The sequence below is a fragment of the Dermacentor albipictus genome, unplaced genomic scaffold (assembly GCF_038994185.2).
Source record: "Dermacentor albipictus isolate Rhodes 1998 colony unplaced genomic scaffold, USDA_Dalb.pri_finalv2 scaffold_12, whole genome shotgun sequence".
Lineage (NCBI taxonomy): Eukaryota > Metazoa > Arthropoda > Arachnida > Ixodida > Ixodidae > Dermacentor > Dermacentor albipictus.
In genome coordinates, this window is record NW_027225566.1 from 15,374,289 (window position 1) to 15,389,293 (window position 15,005).

The 15,005-nt window shown below is 43.3% G+C and overlaps 1 protein-coding gene across 1 annotated transcript in view; it reads right to left on the reverse strand.

Moving 5' to 3' along the window:
- Window positions 1-15,005, reverse strand: part of LOC139051566 (solute carrier family 22 member 13-like) — a 468,022-nt gene that overhangs the window by 59,981 nt on the left and 393,036 nt on the right. The window lies entirely within an intron of this gene.

Consider the following 15,005-nt stretch of genomic DNA (forward strand, 5'->3'; position numbering starts at 1 on the left):
AATTCAGGGCTATCTATTTTAAAAAATGCTTCATGTGGTAAATTTGGTTGATTGGGGTTTAATGACGCAACAGCGACTAAGGCCATGCTGCGCTAGCAACAAGATTTTAAGAAATCTAATTTTAAAGTAGCGAAAGCTGCGTCGGTTTAGGCTCTGTGCAAAAAACCGGTTTCTTCTAAATACCTCAAGAAGTAAGTAAAGGTCACTAGCGCTTCATCTCCGAGTATTGAGGTGGGGTGCAAACGTATGTGTAAGTTATAGAGATTCCGTAAAAGATGCCGTCACTGTGCTTCAGTCTGTGTACATATCATAATACTGTGCATTACTGTGAGTGGCTCATGGCACTTCTCGAAAGTTGGCGGTTTTTTGTTTTGAAGCAGAAAATTGTGTGTCAGGTGTGCATGCCCTATTCCAAGTCGACATAGGATCACCTCATAGAAGCGTTGCTGGTGACTTCACGACTTCAACTCGCCAACCAGGGATTTCATTGTGTGCAACTTGTTATTTATGCAAGAGTCCCATTCTAGTTGCCACTTTGATGTCATGGCCTTATGAATCGCTCAGATACAGTCTTTGTATGGAAGTGTTGTTTGCGTTATGCCTTAGTGCGCTGCCATGACCGCGCTTCTATCTGCTGCTTCATTTCCTGGTATCCCAACATGGCTTGGAACCCAGCAGAATTATATGGTTCTTTCCTATTCATTATAGGCCAACATGTTTAGTATATCGCCAAGCAGGGGTTCAGACGAGGAGTTAAGGTTTAGAGGTCTGAGTGCACCTAACGGATCGCTATATATGATAGCATTCATCTGCTTGTCGGTGGTAATCTTTTTTACTGCAGTCCATATCGCAAAAACTTCGGCGGTAAAGATCGAAGAAAAATTATTTATCCGGATGATATTTCGCAATGTTTTGTTACTATTCCGACACCTACGTATTCTAGGGTTCTAGGGTATCAGTGTAAAATTTTGTGTAATTTTGATATTTTTTTTGAATAGCTGGGAACTCTTGTATTATACGTTCTTGTGGAATGTCTTTTTTCTTTAGATGTGTTAGTGTCCAGTCACATTGCTGTGAAAAGTTGTACCATGGAGACACTCTCGGTGGCCTTTCAGCAACCTGCAAGACTTCATCAGGAACTTCATAAGTCTGACAGTATTCATCGTTTCTTAAGATAAGTGGCCGAATCATGTGTGGTTTGTTGGTATAATGTACCTGGGATTTGCAATGTGTTACGATGCTGTAGCATATATGTTGTGGTGATGACCGAATTCGCAGTATGTAGGAAAGTGTAAGTAGTGCTCTGTGTTTCTGCAAGGATGGCTCATTGCAGTCAACGTATAAACTTTGGACAGGTGATGTTCTGTAGGCCCCGCTCGCCAGTCGTAGGCCGAGACTGTGAACTGGATCAAGACCCCTTATGTAGGATTGCCTAGCTGCACCATAAACAAACTACTGTAGTCGACGATGCTACGTACAAGTGACCGGTATACACGTAATAGACATGTTCGGTCAGATCCCCAGTGCTCGTGCTATAAAACCTTAATGATACTTCGTGCTTTATTTGCTTTAATTTTAGTTGCGTTAATGTGGGCCAGGAAATTCAGTTTTGTGTGAAGAATTATGCCTAAAAATTTGTAGTCTTCTTTGACCGGTAGCGTTGTACCATACAATGTGAGAACTGAACTGCGGTGTAACCCTCGCTTCTGGGAAAAGGGAACTGTAACAGTTTTCTGTGTTGAAAAACGGAAAAGATTTTTGTCAGCCCATTGTGTGATTATTTATCGTTATTTGTAGTCTTTTGCAGGTGGGTAGATGTGAAGCGCGGCAAGCCACTTGCAAATCGTCGAGATATGATGAGTGCCTGAGAGGATCTTATTAACAGAGTTCATTTTGAGTATGAGAAGTGTCGTGCTCAGAATGCAACCTTGTGGAACGTGATTTTGTTATGTAAATGTGCATGAAAGTATTGTGCTGAGACGTACTTTAAATGTTCTATTTGACCTCAAATCACATAGACAACTGAGCATTCTGCCGTGAATTTCCAGGTCAGCCAGGTCTCTCAGGATTCCATATCGCCATCTCGTATCATACGCCTTTTCTAAATCGAAGAAAACCTTGACACAGTATTGTTTGTGTAGAAACGCGTCGCGTATTCTCTATTCTAGTGCAACGAGATGGTCAGTGGTGGAGCAGCCCTTTTTGTATCCGCACTGGTGCATGTCTAGTAGCCGTCTTGTTTCAAGGATGAATGTGAGTCTTGTGTTTAAGATGCTCCCATAGAGTTTGGCTAGACAACTTCTTAATACAATGGGTCTATAGCTTCTAGGAGATGTTGCGCGTTCACCAGATTTTAGAAAATGCACTACTGCCGCAGTTTTTCAATCTGTAGGCATTACCCCGGACTCCCATATCTTGTTGAAAAACATAGGAAGTGCCCCTGTTGATGCTTGAGATAGGTATGCAAGCATTGTGTAATGGACACGGTCAAGACCTGCTGCCGTTTTGTTACAGGCACAAACAACTGTGTTCAATCCATGTATTGTGAGTGGGTTAATATACATTTCAGCTGAAGCCCCCGTGGTGGGCAGTCTCTGTTTCTCTGCCGATTCTTTATATTTTAGGAATGTATTTGAATAGTGTGCTGAGATGGAGATGTAAAAGTGTTCACTTAATATGTTGGCCAGGTCTTGTAGTGTTGTTTGTGTGCCTGGACATGTAAGTAGCGATATTGTATAAGATTAATACTCTCCTCTAAATTTGCTCACCTGGTCCCACATTCGTTTCGATGTCACCGTACTAATAATTGAAGATATATATTTTTGCCATGATAATTTTTCATCCTGTCTTCGAATAAATCGTGTTTCGGCTTTGGCTTGTTCGAAGTTTAAGATGTTGCTGTAGGTGCGGTACCTCCGTAGGATTCCCCAGGCCTTTTTTGTTCTTTTTTAGCGTCGGTACGCTCCTTCGTCCACCAGGGGTTCAGCTTTTTGCGCACAATACCCGATGACTGGGGTATCGCCTTTTCTGCTGCTGAGATTATGACCTCAGTGAATTTTTCGTTAAACTCACGAACGCTTAAGTCTGGCCAAAAGACATCTTCCAGTTTCAAGTTCTCCATAAAAACTGGCCAGTTAGCGAGCTGTAATTTCCATCGGCGTGGCCCAGTGCTTAAGGTTGGTGGTGACGATAAGAGTTTAATGACTGTGGGTAAGTGGTCACTACAATATGTCGTGTCTAGGGCTTCCCATTTAGGATTATCAAAAAGAGATGGTGAGCAAAAAGCTAAATCTAAACAAGTAAAAGTGCGGGAACTTGGTGAAAAGTAGGTCGGCACAGCTGAATTTAAGAGGCAGATATCCTTGGATAACATAAAATCTTCAATCAGCTGTCCTATTAGGTCAGTGTTAAAATCCCCTACTGAAACAAATGGTTCCGGAAATTGATCTGTTAAATTTTCTCACAGTTTAGTAGTAAAATGGGCGTGGGGTGGAATATACAGTGAGCAAATGTTGATGGTTTTGTGAGATAGAATGGTGACAGCTACGGCCTCTAAAGATGTATTCAATTCGACATTTGGAGTAGAAGTGCCACCCTGTACGATTATAGCCACTCCACCTGACAAACGGTTGGAACATTCATGGTCCCTTCGCACAACAGTGAAACCTTTGAGATTTGGCTATTTCTTGGGCCGAGATTTGTTTTGTGGAGACAAACTGCAACTGGTCAAAAGCTGTTCATGATGTTTTAGATGTCACCTAGATTGTGTGCTAGACCTTTACAATTCCAATGGATAATAAAAGCCACTTCGAAATTCAAAGGTAAGAAATGGCCCTACGGAAATAATAAGAGGTAAGATGTTAGGTGACAGATTTAAGAAGCCTAATACAAAGGAGCGATAACCGTTAGGCTCCCCCTTTCTTATTTAAAGTTGTTGTTGGGACTTTGTCCCTCTTTCCGCGCTCGAGAGAGCCGCGATCGGGAAGTCCTTCGGCGTCGATGACACCGGTGCTTTTGCTTCGACCTCCATCGCTCTCTCTTAGGCGCTGGAGGAGTGAGAGTTGGGCGCCGAGACACATGTCTCGGGCCTTGGAGTTCACTTGATCTTGGGGCCCTGCGGCAGTGGTGTCTGCAGGGTCTTTAAAAAGAATGGAGCAGCGCCGGCTGCTTCCACCACGGGGGCAGGAGGGGTCACTGCGGGACCACTATGCGTGGGCTCGTAGACTCCTGAGGCCTCTGTTACACTGCCCCCACCTGCGTCACATCGGCAAAAGGTCTTCGCGAAAGCTATTACCATCGCCTTCTTCCTTTGAAGAACAAGATTTTTTCCTTAACAGTTAGTGCAATTACTTCTTTTTCTACTTTCCAATAAGGGCAATACCACGAGTAAGCTGGATGATCTCCTTTGCAGTTAACACAATGTGGCGAAGAGGTGCAGTTGTCAATTGGTGATCATTGGAACTGCGTTTAGCACAGGTTGTTTGGCCTCGGCATGCATGTGAAGCATGTCCGAACCTTTGGCACTTGAAACATCGTCTGGGATATATGGTCTCACATTGACTTTAACATAACCTGCATCGAGTGAAGTAGGCATTACGCTTGTTCCGAAGGTGAGTAAAACAGGTTTGGTGGGGATTTCTTGGTTGTATCTGTGGATTACTATTCTTTGTACTTTAGTAGCCTTTTGTTCCTTGAAACTTTACAGCAGCTCCTCATCGCTCAAGCCAATAAAGCCTTCTTCAGATAATACTCCCCTGCTGGTATTAAGTGTTCTGTGGGCTGACACTGTCGTGTCGCCAATACTGGTAAGTTCAGAGAGCTTGTCTGCTTGATCTTTATCATTTAGTTCTAGGAGGAGGTCCCCGCAAAACATTTTGGAGGCTTTGCATGTCGGTCCGATTTCGTCTTTCAGGCATTTGACTACCACGAATGGAGAGAGCTTTCTTACTGGCATGTTGCTTTCACTGTGGACTACATAGTACTTAGGGAAAAATGGAGCCTTGTTCTGAAAGGAGAATTGGAACAGTGCTTCTGGGCGGCATCTTTTGAGACGCCGGTCATAGACAACAGAGGCTTGCGTTTCCATAAGGAAATGTGTGCTTGGCAACAGCGCCGATCATTCACCACGGAGCCCAACGAGGGGACGCGGCAGAGCTTGTATATAAGCCTGCACGACGCCACCCATACGCCGTCACTATAACCAAATATGGTGTACCCCAGGTAGGATAGCCACACAAAGTGAGCCCTTGCTTCCATCGAGAAATGAAGTAAATAGAAGAGAGAAGAAGACAGGAAAAGCCAGAAAGTGAGAGAGCAAGACGAAGATTCGAGGATAGGGAGACAGGAAGAGGCGACTGCCGATTTCCCCCAGGTGGGTCAGTCCGGCGGTGCCGTACACGTGGGGCATAGGCCAAAGAGGTGTGCTGCCTCCGAAGGGGAGCTTTAAACGTCCGAACACCCGGCATTAGCTCAACACTCAGGATCCTCTTTTCCCAGGACACAGCTAAGCCGCGCGCGGCTACAGGCGGAAGGGTCCAACCCTCATGTGCTCGGGTACGTGGTGTCGCAACACACCAAACGCCTGGTGATGCAGACGCCCCTGCGGGGAGTTGGTAAAGTGTTCCATTCATGTATAGTCTGAGGAAAAAGGAATTAATTTAAAGATCTGTGAGCCTGAAGTTTGGTTCAAGCGCGTGAGCATGCTTACGTTTTTGTCTAGAATGTAGGAGTCTTAAGTAGGTCTCAGGCCAAATAAATTTACGTAAGCAAAGCGAGGGGAGAAACCTGCAATCACTCTTTGGTACTGCGAGGCAGGATTGTTAGTGTCCATGAGCTTTGCTGGTGAATAAATCCTCTGGTAATCATTGATGATCAAACGAACCGCTTTTATTTGCGCCATCTCAAGCCTCTTAGTGTATTTCATGAGATGTTGGTCTCAGACGGCGTATCCATATTATAATTTTGGTAGCATAGATAAATATATTCATATGGGATGCTGATCTATTTAACTTTTATCGCAAGAGAGCGTATTCGGCGCGGATGGGCAGTATTGAAATATCAAGAGTAGAAAGGAGACTGTCATATGTGGATTTTTAGATATTACACGAGAGTATGACAACGGAGACCGCGACATTTTGTGGGATATTGTGGAAGGGGAAGGCTTAAGCAACGATTGTCTACAGCTTTGTGACAGGTTTAACTAGAAACTACCATTTGTGTTCAGTGTAAAGAGACGCGGAGCGAGTCGAAAGTTGATATCAATAAGGGACTTTTAATCAATAGGTGCCCTTATCCCAACTGCTTTTTATGACGTACATTGCGATATTACTTCCTACAAGGAAGTAACATCGCGTTTATTTCTTATACAAACAGGCGGGTACAGTAGTAGAGTAGCAGCTTCAGGGTTAATTTTATGCGGACGACATTGTGTTGCTAGCTATCAAGCAAAATTGTTTGTAACGTCTGTCTAATATCTGTGCACAGGGAGGCGAGAAGTTAGGTTTGAAATTGAGCGTTAGAAAATCAGGTGCTCTGGTATTCAATGAAAACATTGAACACACAGTGGGAATAGAGGGCCAGGAAATACCCCGCTTAAAACAATATGAATACCTTGCTATATGAATAAACGAAGGCAATACATACATGGAAGGAGAGCAAAAAGAATAACAGTAAATTGGAAGCGAAATGCAGGCATAATGAAGCAAAGAGCGCTATGGGGATACAATAGGTACTAGGTGCTCCGGGGTATGTGGAAAGGTTTAATGGTTCCTGGACTTACTTTTGGAAATGCGGTTGTTTCCTTGAAATCGGGTACAATCAGGACTCGATGGGAACCGAAGGTCAGTAGGACGCATCGCACTGGGCGCTCACAGGAAGAGAAAAAATGAAGCTGTTCATGGTCAAATGGGCTGGTCTAGCTCATAGTAAAATTGTTTATGACGACTGAGGAATATGGAAGAAAGTAAATGGGCTGGGAGAGTGTTGAGGTATCTGTGGAGGAAAACATTCACTCAAAGTGGGGGAAAAATAGGAAGCTTACCAGCCAGTACGCTGCCTCAAGGGTGAGTAACACAGCAACAGAGAACGTTAAGCGTAATGTCAGAGAGGCTGAAATAATGTCATGGGTGGCGGCAATGGAAAAGAAACCTGCCATGAGTAACTACGTAGAGAAAAAAGCAAAATCAGGAAAGGAACAATTTCTGGTAGCTCAAAGGGAAGCTTATTACTTTTCGAAGCGCGATCAGGATGCTTTAGAACACGCATCTATAAAGTGATATATAAGGAGGAAGAAGAAGCATGTTCTTGGGCTGCAGCAAAGCTAGGGAAACGATGGATCATGTTTTATGAGAATGTAAAGAAATCTGCCCAGTGGTCGATTTAGGAGTCACTGGCCTCCTTCAAGCCCTTGGGTTCACCGAGAGAAGGGGAAAAGTAAATATTTCCGCAATAATGATTAGTAAGAGGTGATTGGAAGATTGGTGAAAGTAGGGAAATGACAAAAAAGGAGAGGTGCAAAAACAAAGTTCACAATAGGGTGTCAGAAAATTTGGTTCCGGGAAGTCATCGTGCGTTTTTTTTTCGTTTTTTTTTCCTTTTTTAACCTAGATAGAACAATAAGCGGTATAATTACAACAGCTTGCTGGCGCAACTCACCGCCCCATTCCAATGGGGACGCTCATAACTTCCATCTATCTATGCGGCAGATTTTATCAATATAACTGGACCATGTCAGGCGATTTGGGATTCTAACACCTCAATATTTGTAGTTGTTGACCTCAGTCAAAGAACAGGTGTTAAGGAAATGCGTCTGATTAAGAGGACTTTCTTCATTTTACATGCGCATGAAAACGGATTTGTCAGTATTGAATTTCATCGACCCATCTTCTCACTACTTAGAAAGGGCATCCAAGTTAGTTTAGGGGCACTGCTGGTCCTTCGTGGTAATAATAGCTTTGAAAAGTGTGCAGTAATCTGAAAACAAAGTATATTTACTTCCAATGTAGCTATTGATGTAACGATGCCGTTTATATGAAACCAAAAAGGACACGTCCCAGAACGCTGGCCTAAGGGACTCCCAATAAGACAGGCAGTATGCCAGAAATGCAGCTATTTACTTTGACTTAAGTAGTGTTGTTGATTGGTAAGATAATAGCTAATCCAATTCATATAATGAGCTTACTTGTAAGGCGTAAGCTATTTAATTTAGACATGGCTTTGTTGTGTATAACAAGGTCATCACTATCGGCAGCGGCCTATTTCATGCACACTGCCCCCCCCCCCCCCGTATGAAAGACACTGCCTGCGATCTCCAATGATCCCTTTCTGGCACCAAACAATTCCAACTAGCGCCTGCGAATCGCCGATTTTCATCACCCAAAGTAGCGTTCTGCAGTCCTCGGCTGTGTTTGCTTTCTTTTGGGCATCCATTCTGAAAATCCTAGTGGTCCACCGGTTATATACCCTACCCATTTCATGGCCTGTACAGCTCCATTTTGGTTTCTTAATACTAATTCGAATATCGGCTCTCCATGTTTTCTCTATGATACACACCGCTATCTTCCTGTTTCCTAACGATATGCCTAACAATCTTTGTTCCATCGCTCTTTGCGCGGTCCTTAACTAGATCTCGAACTTCTTTGTTAATCTCCCACTTTCTGCCCTACACAGATAGAATGCATTGATTGTACACCTTTCTTTTCAATGATCGTGCTAAGCTTCCAGTCATGGTCTGACAATGTCTGACATATGCGCACCAACCCATTTTTATTGAGTAAATTACTTTCTCATGATAAAACTCCCCTGTGAGTAATTGGCCTAAGCAAACATACTCCTTCACAGACTCTAGATGCTGATTGGTTATCCTAAACTCTTGTTCCCTTGCCCGGCTCTTCATGATTATTTTTGTCTACTGCATATTAGTCTTCAACTCCACTCTTACACTCTGTCTGTCATCTTCCTCAATCATCTGTTGTAACTCCTCCCAGTGCTTCTGAACAGGACAGTGTCATCTGCAAACCGAAGACTGCTGAGGTATTCGCTCTTCATCTTCACTCCTAATCCCTCCCAATTTAATAGCTTGAAAACTTCTTACAAGAATGCATTGAATAGCATTGGAGAGATTTTGTCCCCTTGCCTGATTCCTTTATAGGTATGTGTCTACTTTTCTTGTGGAAAGTCGAGGCAGCTGTGGAGTTTTTGTAGATATTTTCCAAGGTATTTACGTGAGCCTCATCTACTCTTTGATTACCTAATGCCTGTATGACTGCTGGTATCTCTACTAAATCGAATGCCTTTTGGTAATGTTTGAAAGCCATATAGAGAGGCTGAATATACTCAGCGGGTTTATCCATTACCTGATTGATAATATGGATGTGATCCATCGTAGCGTATCCCTACCTGGAGCCAGCCTGTTATCGTAGGTGACCGAAGTCATGTGTTGCCATTATTCTATTGGAAATTACCTTGGTAAATATATTATACAATAGTGCAAGTAACCTGATGGGCCTATAATTGCTTAATTCTTTAACGCCTCCTTTTTTGTGGATCAGTATAATGGTGACATTCTTCCAGTTCTCTGGGACCCTTGAATTTATGAGACATTTTGTGTAAAGAGTCGCAAGCTTTTGAAGCATGATTTCTCCTCCAGCTCTGATTAAATCGACTGTTATTCCATCCTCCCCTGGCGCTTTTCCCCATTTCATGTCTTGCGTGGTCCTTCTAACGTCATTGCTAGTTATAGAAGAAGGCTCTGTAAGCTGTCTCTTAATACTTTGAATAGAGGCGTCGTGACTGTTCTGGGTACTGAACAGGTCAGTATAAAATTATACCACTGCTTTACTATATCTTCGAAATTGCTCATGATATTACCCTGCTTATGTTTCACTGCATATATCCTGGCTTGCCGTATGCCAAGTTTGCTTCTCGCTAATTTCATGCGACGTCCATGTTTTACTGCTTTGTCGGTCTACCTCACGTTATAATTTCAAATATCCCTTACTTTCTTCTTGTTTATCACTTTTGACAGTTCCGCGAATTCTGCCTGATCTGTTGAGTTGGAGGCTTTCACACTTTGTGTTTTTTATTAGATCTTTCGTTACTTGAAAGAGCTTACCTACTGGATGCCTTGGTGCCTTACCTGCCACTTCAAATGCTGCTTCGGAAGCCAGCCTAGATACAGTTTTATTCATAAGCCTATGTTATCTTCATCTCTATACTCTTATAATCGTAAGAATTTATTTTCGAAAGAAAAGACCCGTAGTTGAAGAATAATTCGCCCTTGTCCGGGACTCGAACCCTGGACCACCGCGTTTCCGGGGCTGCCACTCTACCACCTGAGCAAACCAGGCGGCTAGCAGCTGGTAGGACGAAATCGAATTGATCTACATCATTTGTAGCAAATGAACCCGTGTGTATTTCCTTTGTGGCAAATGCTGCGATCGGGTGGATGTCTCATTTTACCTTTATTGGGCCGTATTCTGTAGCGGTTCGCTTTGGGACCGGTTTGGTCTGGCTGTTACGTGTGGATTACGTCACTCGGAGAAAGAGTGGAACGGGGCGTCGTGAGGGGAATCAATCAACGAGGGGCGGTCTGCCGGAAGATCACGTTACCATTTTTGTTTGTACTTGGGGGACGGTATAGCAATGGAAGGATGTTGCTGGTTTGATAAAAAAAACATTGGTTTGTATAGTACACTTGCGAATATAATTTTCAGTAATAAATGTGAGCTTGCGGCGCAGACGGCTAGCGGGAGTTGTGATAATATTTGTGTTGCTTTCTTATTTAGTCGCTAGGCGGTGTGCCATACGTTATGCAAACAACTTGCCTCGCTTTCTTAAGGTTTTGGACTTGTTGGCGCGCCGAAACCGAAACGATGTCGTCGCACAAGGACAGGCGGCTGTGTCCTCATGTTTCAGCGAGGCAGCGCGAAATACTCGTTTCATTTGTCGAGGAGCACCCCTACCTAGCAAAGGCGTCATGTGTGTTGGGCCAGCGCAGCCGACGGCGGCTTTCTGTTGCACCGTGGATGGGAATCTAACCCATTCATTTTCTTTGTCCACAACCGTAATGGCCTTGGCGACGGCTGTAATGATCCGGTTGACCGAAGGCTGCCACAGTACAATCGCTTCTTCATTCCCGACGCACTGTTGAAAGCTCCCGGTGGCAAAAAACCGCAGTGCGCACAGCACTTTCATCGTAGTGTCGACACCACGAAATGTTTGAGGTCTGACATGTTCTTCCAGCTCATCGCAAAGACGTCGCAGCATGTCTTTGGGGAGCATAAAATGGCTTCGAAACTCTTCTTCGGCCGTGCCGAACGCGTCGCGTCGTTGTCTTTCGGCGCTCGCCAGCAGCACAACCAAAGGAGGCGCCATTGCCGTCTCTGTCTCGGCTCGTCTAGGTGCCGGCTTGTCAGCTGGCGCGAGACTAGCCGGCAGCCACGGTTGCCCTAGCAACCCTCTACATCATGCTCGCCACCACGCGCGAGCCTCGAGCGAACCACTTCTCCACAGTTCCTCTCGTAGCAAGGAACCGGTTCCTTTCCAGATAATTGACAACCTGTTTGACGTCATCAAAATTTGTCGTCCCACCTACCAGGGATGACGACAACGAAGCGCCGACCATTGGCAACAGCCAGACCGAACCGGTTCCAAAGCGAACCGGTACAGAATACCACCCATTAAAGGGAAGCTGAAAAGTCTGTCGAATTCAATAAGACGCTCACATAGGTATGCGGGAACCTTATAAGTAATGAAGGTAAAATTTTTATGGAGATTTTTCACTTAGGAGCGACGCAATCGTCAGTTAAAATTGCGCTGTAGCTCCGCCCCCCGTCGAGCGCCGCGCGGTGCTGCTGACGCTGACGATGTGAGCGGAGACCGGAAACCGCGGCTTAGTGACGTCAATACTTGTGTTCTGCTCCTTCGCAGTCTCCGCGACCGTGCCTGACCGGGCTTATTTCTGCGTGCGTGCCGTCCTAATCTGCTTCGCTCGACCCTACATTCCTTTATTTGTGTGTATATAGGAGTGGTAGTTGACGTGCACAGCATCAATTGAACTTGTAGGCCAATCGTGCCGGCATTCTGTGCAGACTACGCTTGCACGAACACCAGCGGCCATGACGATGTTCCGATGTTCCATTAGTTCTTGCAAGACAAGAAGCTTTCAGCTAAGTGGGAGGCTGCTGTGAAGCGAAACAACTTCAAGCGCTAAAGAACAAGTGTTGTGCTCTAACCACTTCCGTGACGATTACTACCGGTGTTTATCAATAATGCGTGCTTTGGATTCTCCTAAAAAAATGTTAGCACGCTGAACGGAAGGTGCATGTTTATAGCCACCCTTGACGCAGGTTTGATCGCCAAGCGCCGCGAATTTTCTATTCGCGCGTGTGTTGTGAAACAGCCTGCATGCAGCTACCATAACGCAGTACAAGTGTAAAGTTTGCATAATAATAATAATAATAATAATAATGCCTTTATTTTCCATCTCAAGGATGTGGGAGGGGGAGAGAAAAAGCTACAGATCCAGCTTGACGGGCTCTCGCCTCCCCGATACAATACACGATGTTTAGAAAAAAAAGGCAAACAGTACAAGCATATCAGTACAGTCAAAAAGGAATATTACAAATGGCAATTTTTACAAAAATGTACAATTCCAAAAAAACAAAGTGATGTGCATAATATGTCGTACATTTCAGACAGAAAGTGCCGCCTTTTCACTTATAAGTGAAACAAAATGACGCAAATCTTTTGACCGGGTGCGTTGGAGATTTAAATTGTAATGTTGGCACAGGTTTAAGAGATGTGGAAGAGTGTTTCTGAGCATATGTTGTCCGTAACCTGTTCTGAATGAATGTATGTGCCAAATATCGGTGTTTCTGGTTGCGTAGGCGAAATTTCTTTTCTGCAGTGATGCCAGTTGTGCAATGAACGAGACGTTATTTTTGACCTCTGTAATGTATTTAGTTATTACGCGGTAAGCGTACAGATCATGAATTGGCATTATGTTGTCTTTCATAAAGAGCGGTTTAGATGGGTGGTCATATGCTACATTGCATATTATCCTGAGCATTCTTTTCTGCTGAATGTGTAATTTTCGTAGATTCGCCAAGGATGTTCCCCCCCAGACCAAATGACAATAATTTAGATGCGAACAGAACAATGAATTGTGAAGGAGCAATTTTACTTTTATAGGGAGGATGTTCTTATGAGTATAAATCGATCCGATGACATGTGACAGTTTAGATGCTACGTAGTTTGTGTGGTCATCCCACGTCATTTTCTCATTGAAAAGTACACCTAGTACTTTAAAGGAATTTACTATCTCTATTTTAAAATTATTAAGAATGATATCATCGTTAATGGGAACATCCTTGTTTTTTGGACGGTAAATAATGGCCTTTGTTTTGGAAGTGTTAATTTTTAGAGCGTTATATTTTGTCCACTTCTCAAGCTGCCTAAGTGCTGTATTTGCTTTCATGAACACGTTCGCCGCAGACGAGGCTGAAAAGCATAAGCTGGTGTCATCAGCATATATGACCAATTTCATTTCTCTGTCTATCTGTGTTATGTCATTCACGTATATATTAAAAAGAAACGGGCCCATTATGCTGCCTTGCGGTACGCCGGAAGAGAGAGTTTTAACATTGGATCGGTGACCGTTTATTTCAACATACTGTTGTCGACTTCCGAGATAGCTGCTCAAAAGCATCAATGACGTTCCTCTAAAGCCATATACTTGAAGCTTTTTTAAAAGTAACTTGTGGTTCAGGTGGTCAAAAGCCTTCGAAAAATCTACATATATTCCTAATGCTAAATTCCTGTCATCAAGTGATTTTAGAATGTATTCTTTTTGTTCTAATAGAGCGAGTTCGGTGGACCGGTGTTTCCGAAAACCAAATTGTGAAGGTGTCAGTATATTATGCATACTACAAAAGTTATTCATCCGGGTCAAAATTACTTTCTCAAGCCCTTTCGAGAAAACGGGTAGTATTGACAAAGGCCTATAGTTTGCAAAGTCATTCTTGTCACCTTTCTTATAAACAACTGCTACTCTTGCAATCTGCATTTGCCGAGGAAAGACACCATTTGCCAGACAAAGGTTAAATATATGGGTGAGACTCGGTGCTATTACATCCATAACATATTTCACAGGTTTCACCTTAATACCGTCTTTGTCACAACTCCCGGAATTATTTAATGAAAAAAATACGGTCATTACTTCGGACTGAGTGACAGGACTTAGGAAACATGTCTGATTCATGGTACAATTTATGTAGTCCAGAGCCATCACATCATAATCATTTCTCTGGAGATCAATAAAAAAATCATTAAACGCATCAGCCAACTTCCTGCCTGAAAATTCTTCATTTTCCCGACTAATTTTTATAACTTGGTTTGATAGAGAGGGAGGATGAAGCACACTTTTTAACTTTTTCCACGTCACGTCAGTCCTAGAGGTTGAGTTAAAAAAGAAATTGCAATAATACTCGTCTCTAGCGGTTCTGATATCTTTCGTTAGTTTATTACGAAGGCATTTGTATGTTTTAAAGAGATCAGAATCGCGAGTTTTCAGGAACTTCTTATACATCCTATCCTTCGCTTGAATTCTAGTAAGTAGATTTGGCGTTATCCAGGGTTTACGTATTTTTTTTGACTGCGTAAGGTACTTGTAAGAAAATGATGCATTATATAATTTCACAAAGCTACTCAAGAATAAGTTATATGCATGATCTGCTTCTGTTTCGCACAGCACATTGCTCCAATCAAAATTATTGACTCTTTGTCTTTAGTTTTTAGGTGATATTTCTTGGAACTGAATACGCTGTGTGCTCTTTGGGCGTGCGTGGTTGTTCTCAAGGTACATGTATATGGCATTGTGATCGCTAACATCACTGCATATTACTCCGGCTTTGCAAGAAGGTGTGTAGTTATTTGTTATAAATAGGTCAAGTAGTGTTACAGATGTAGCGGTAATTCGGGTGGGGGAACTGATAACATTTGAGCAT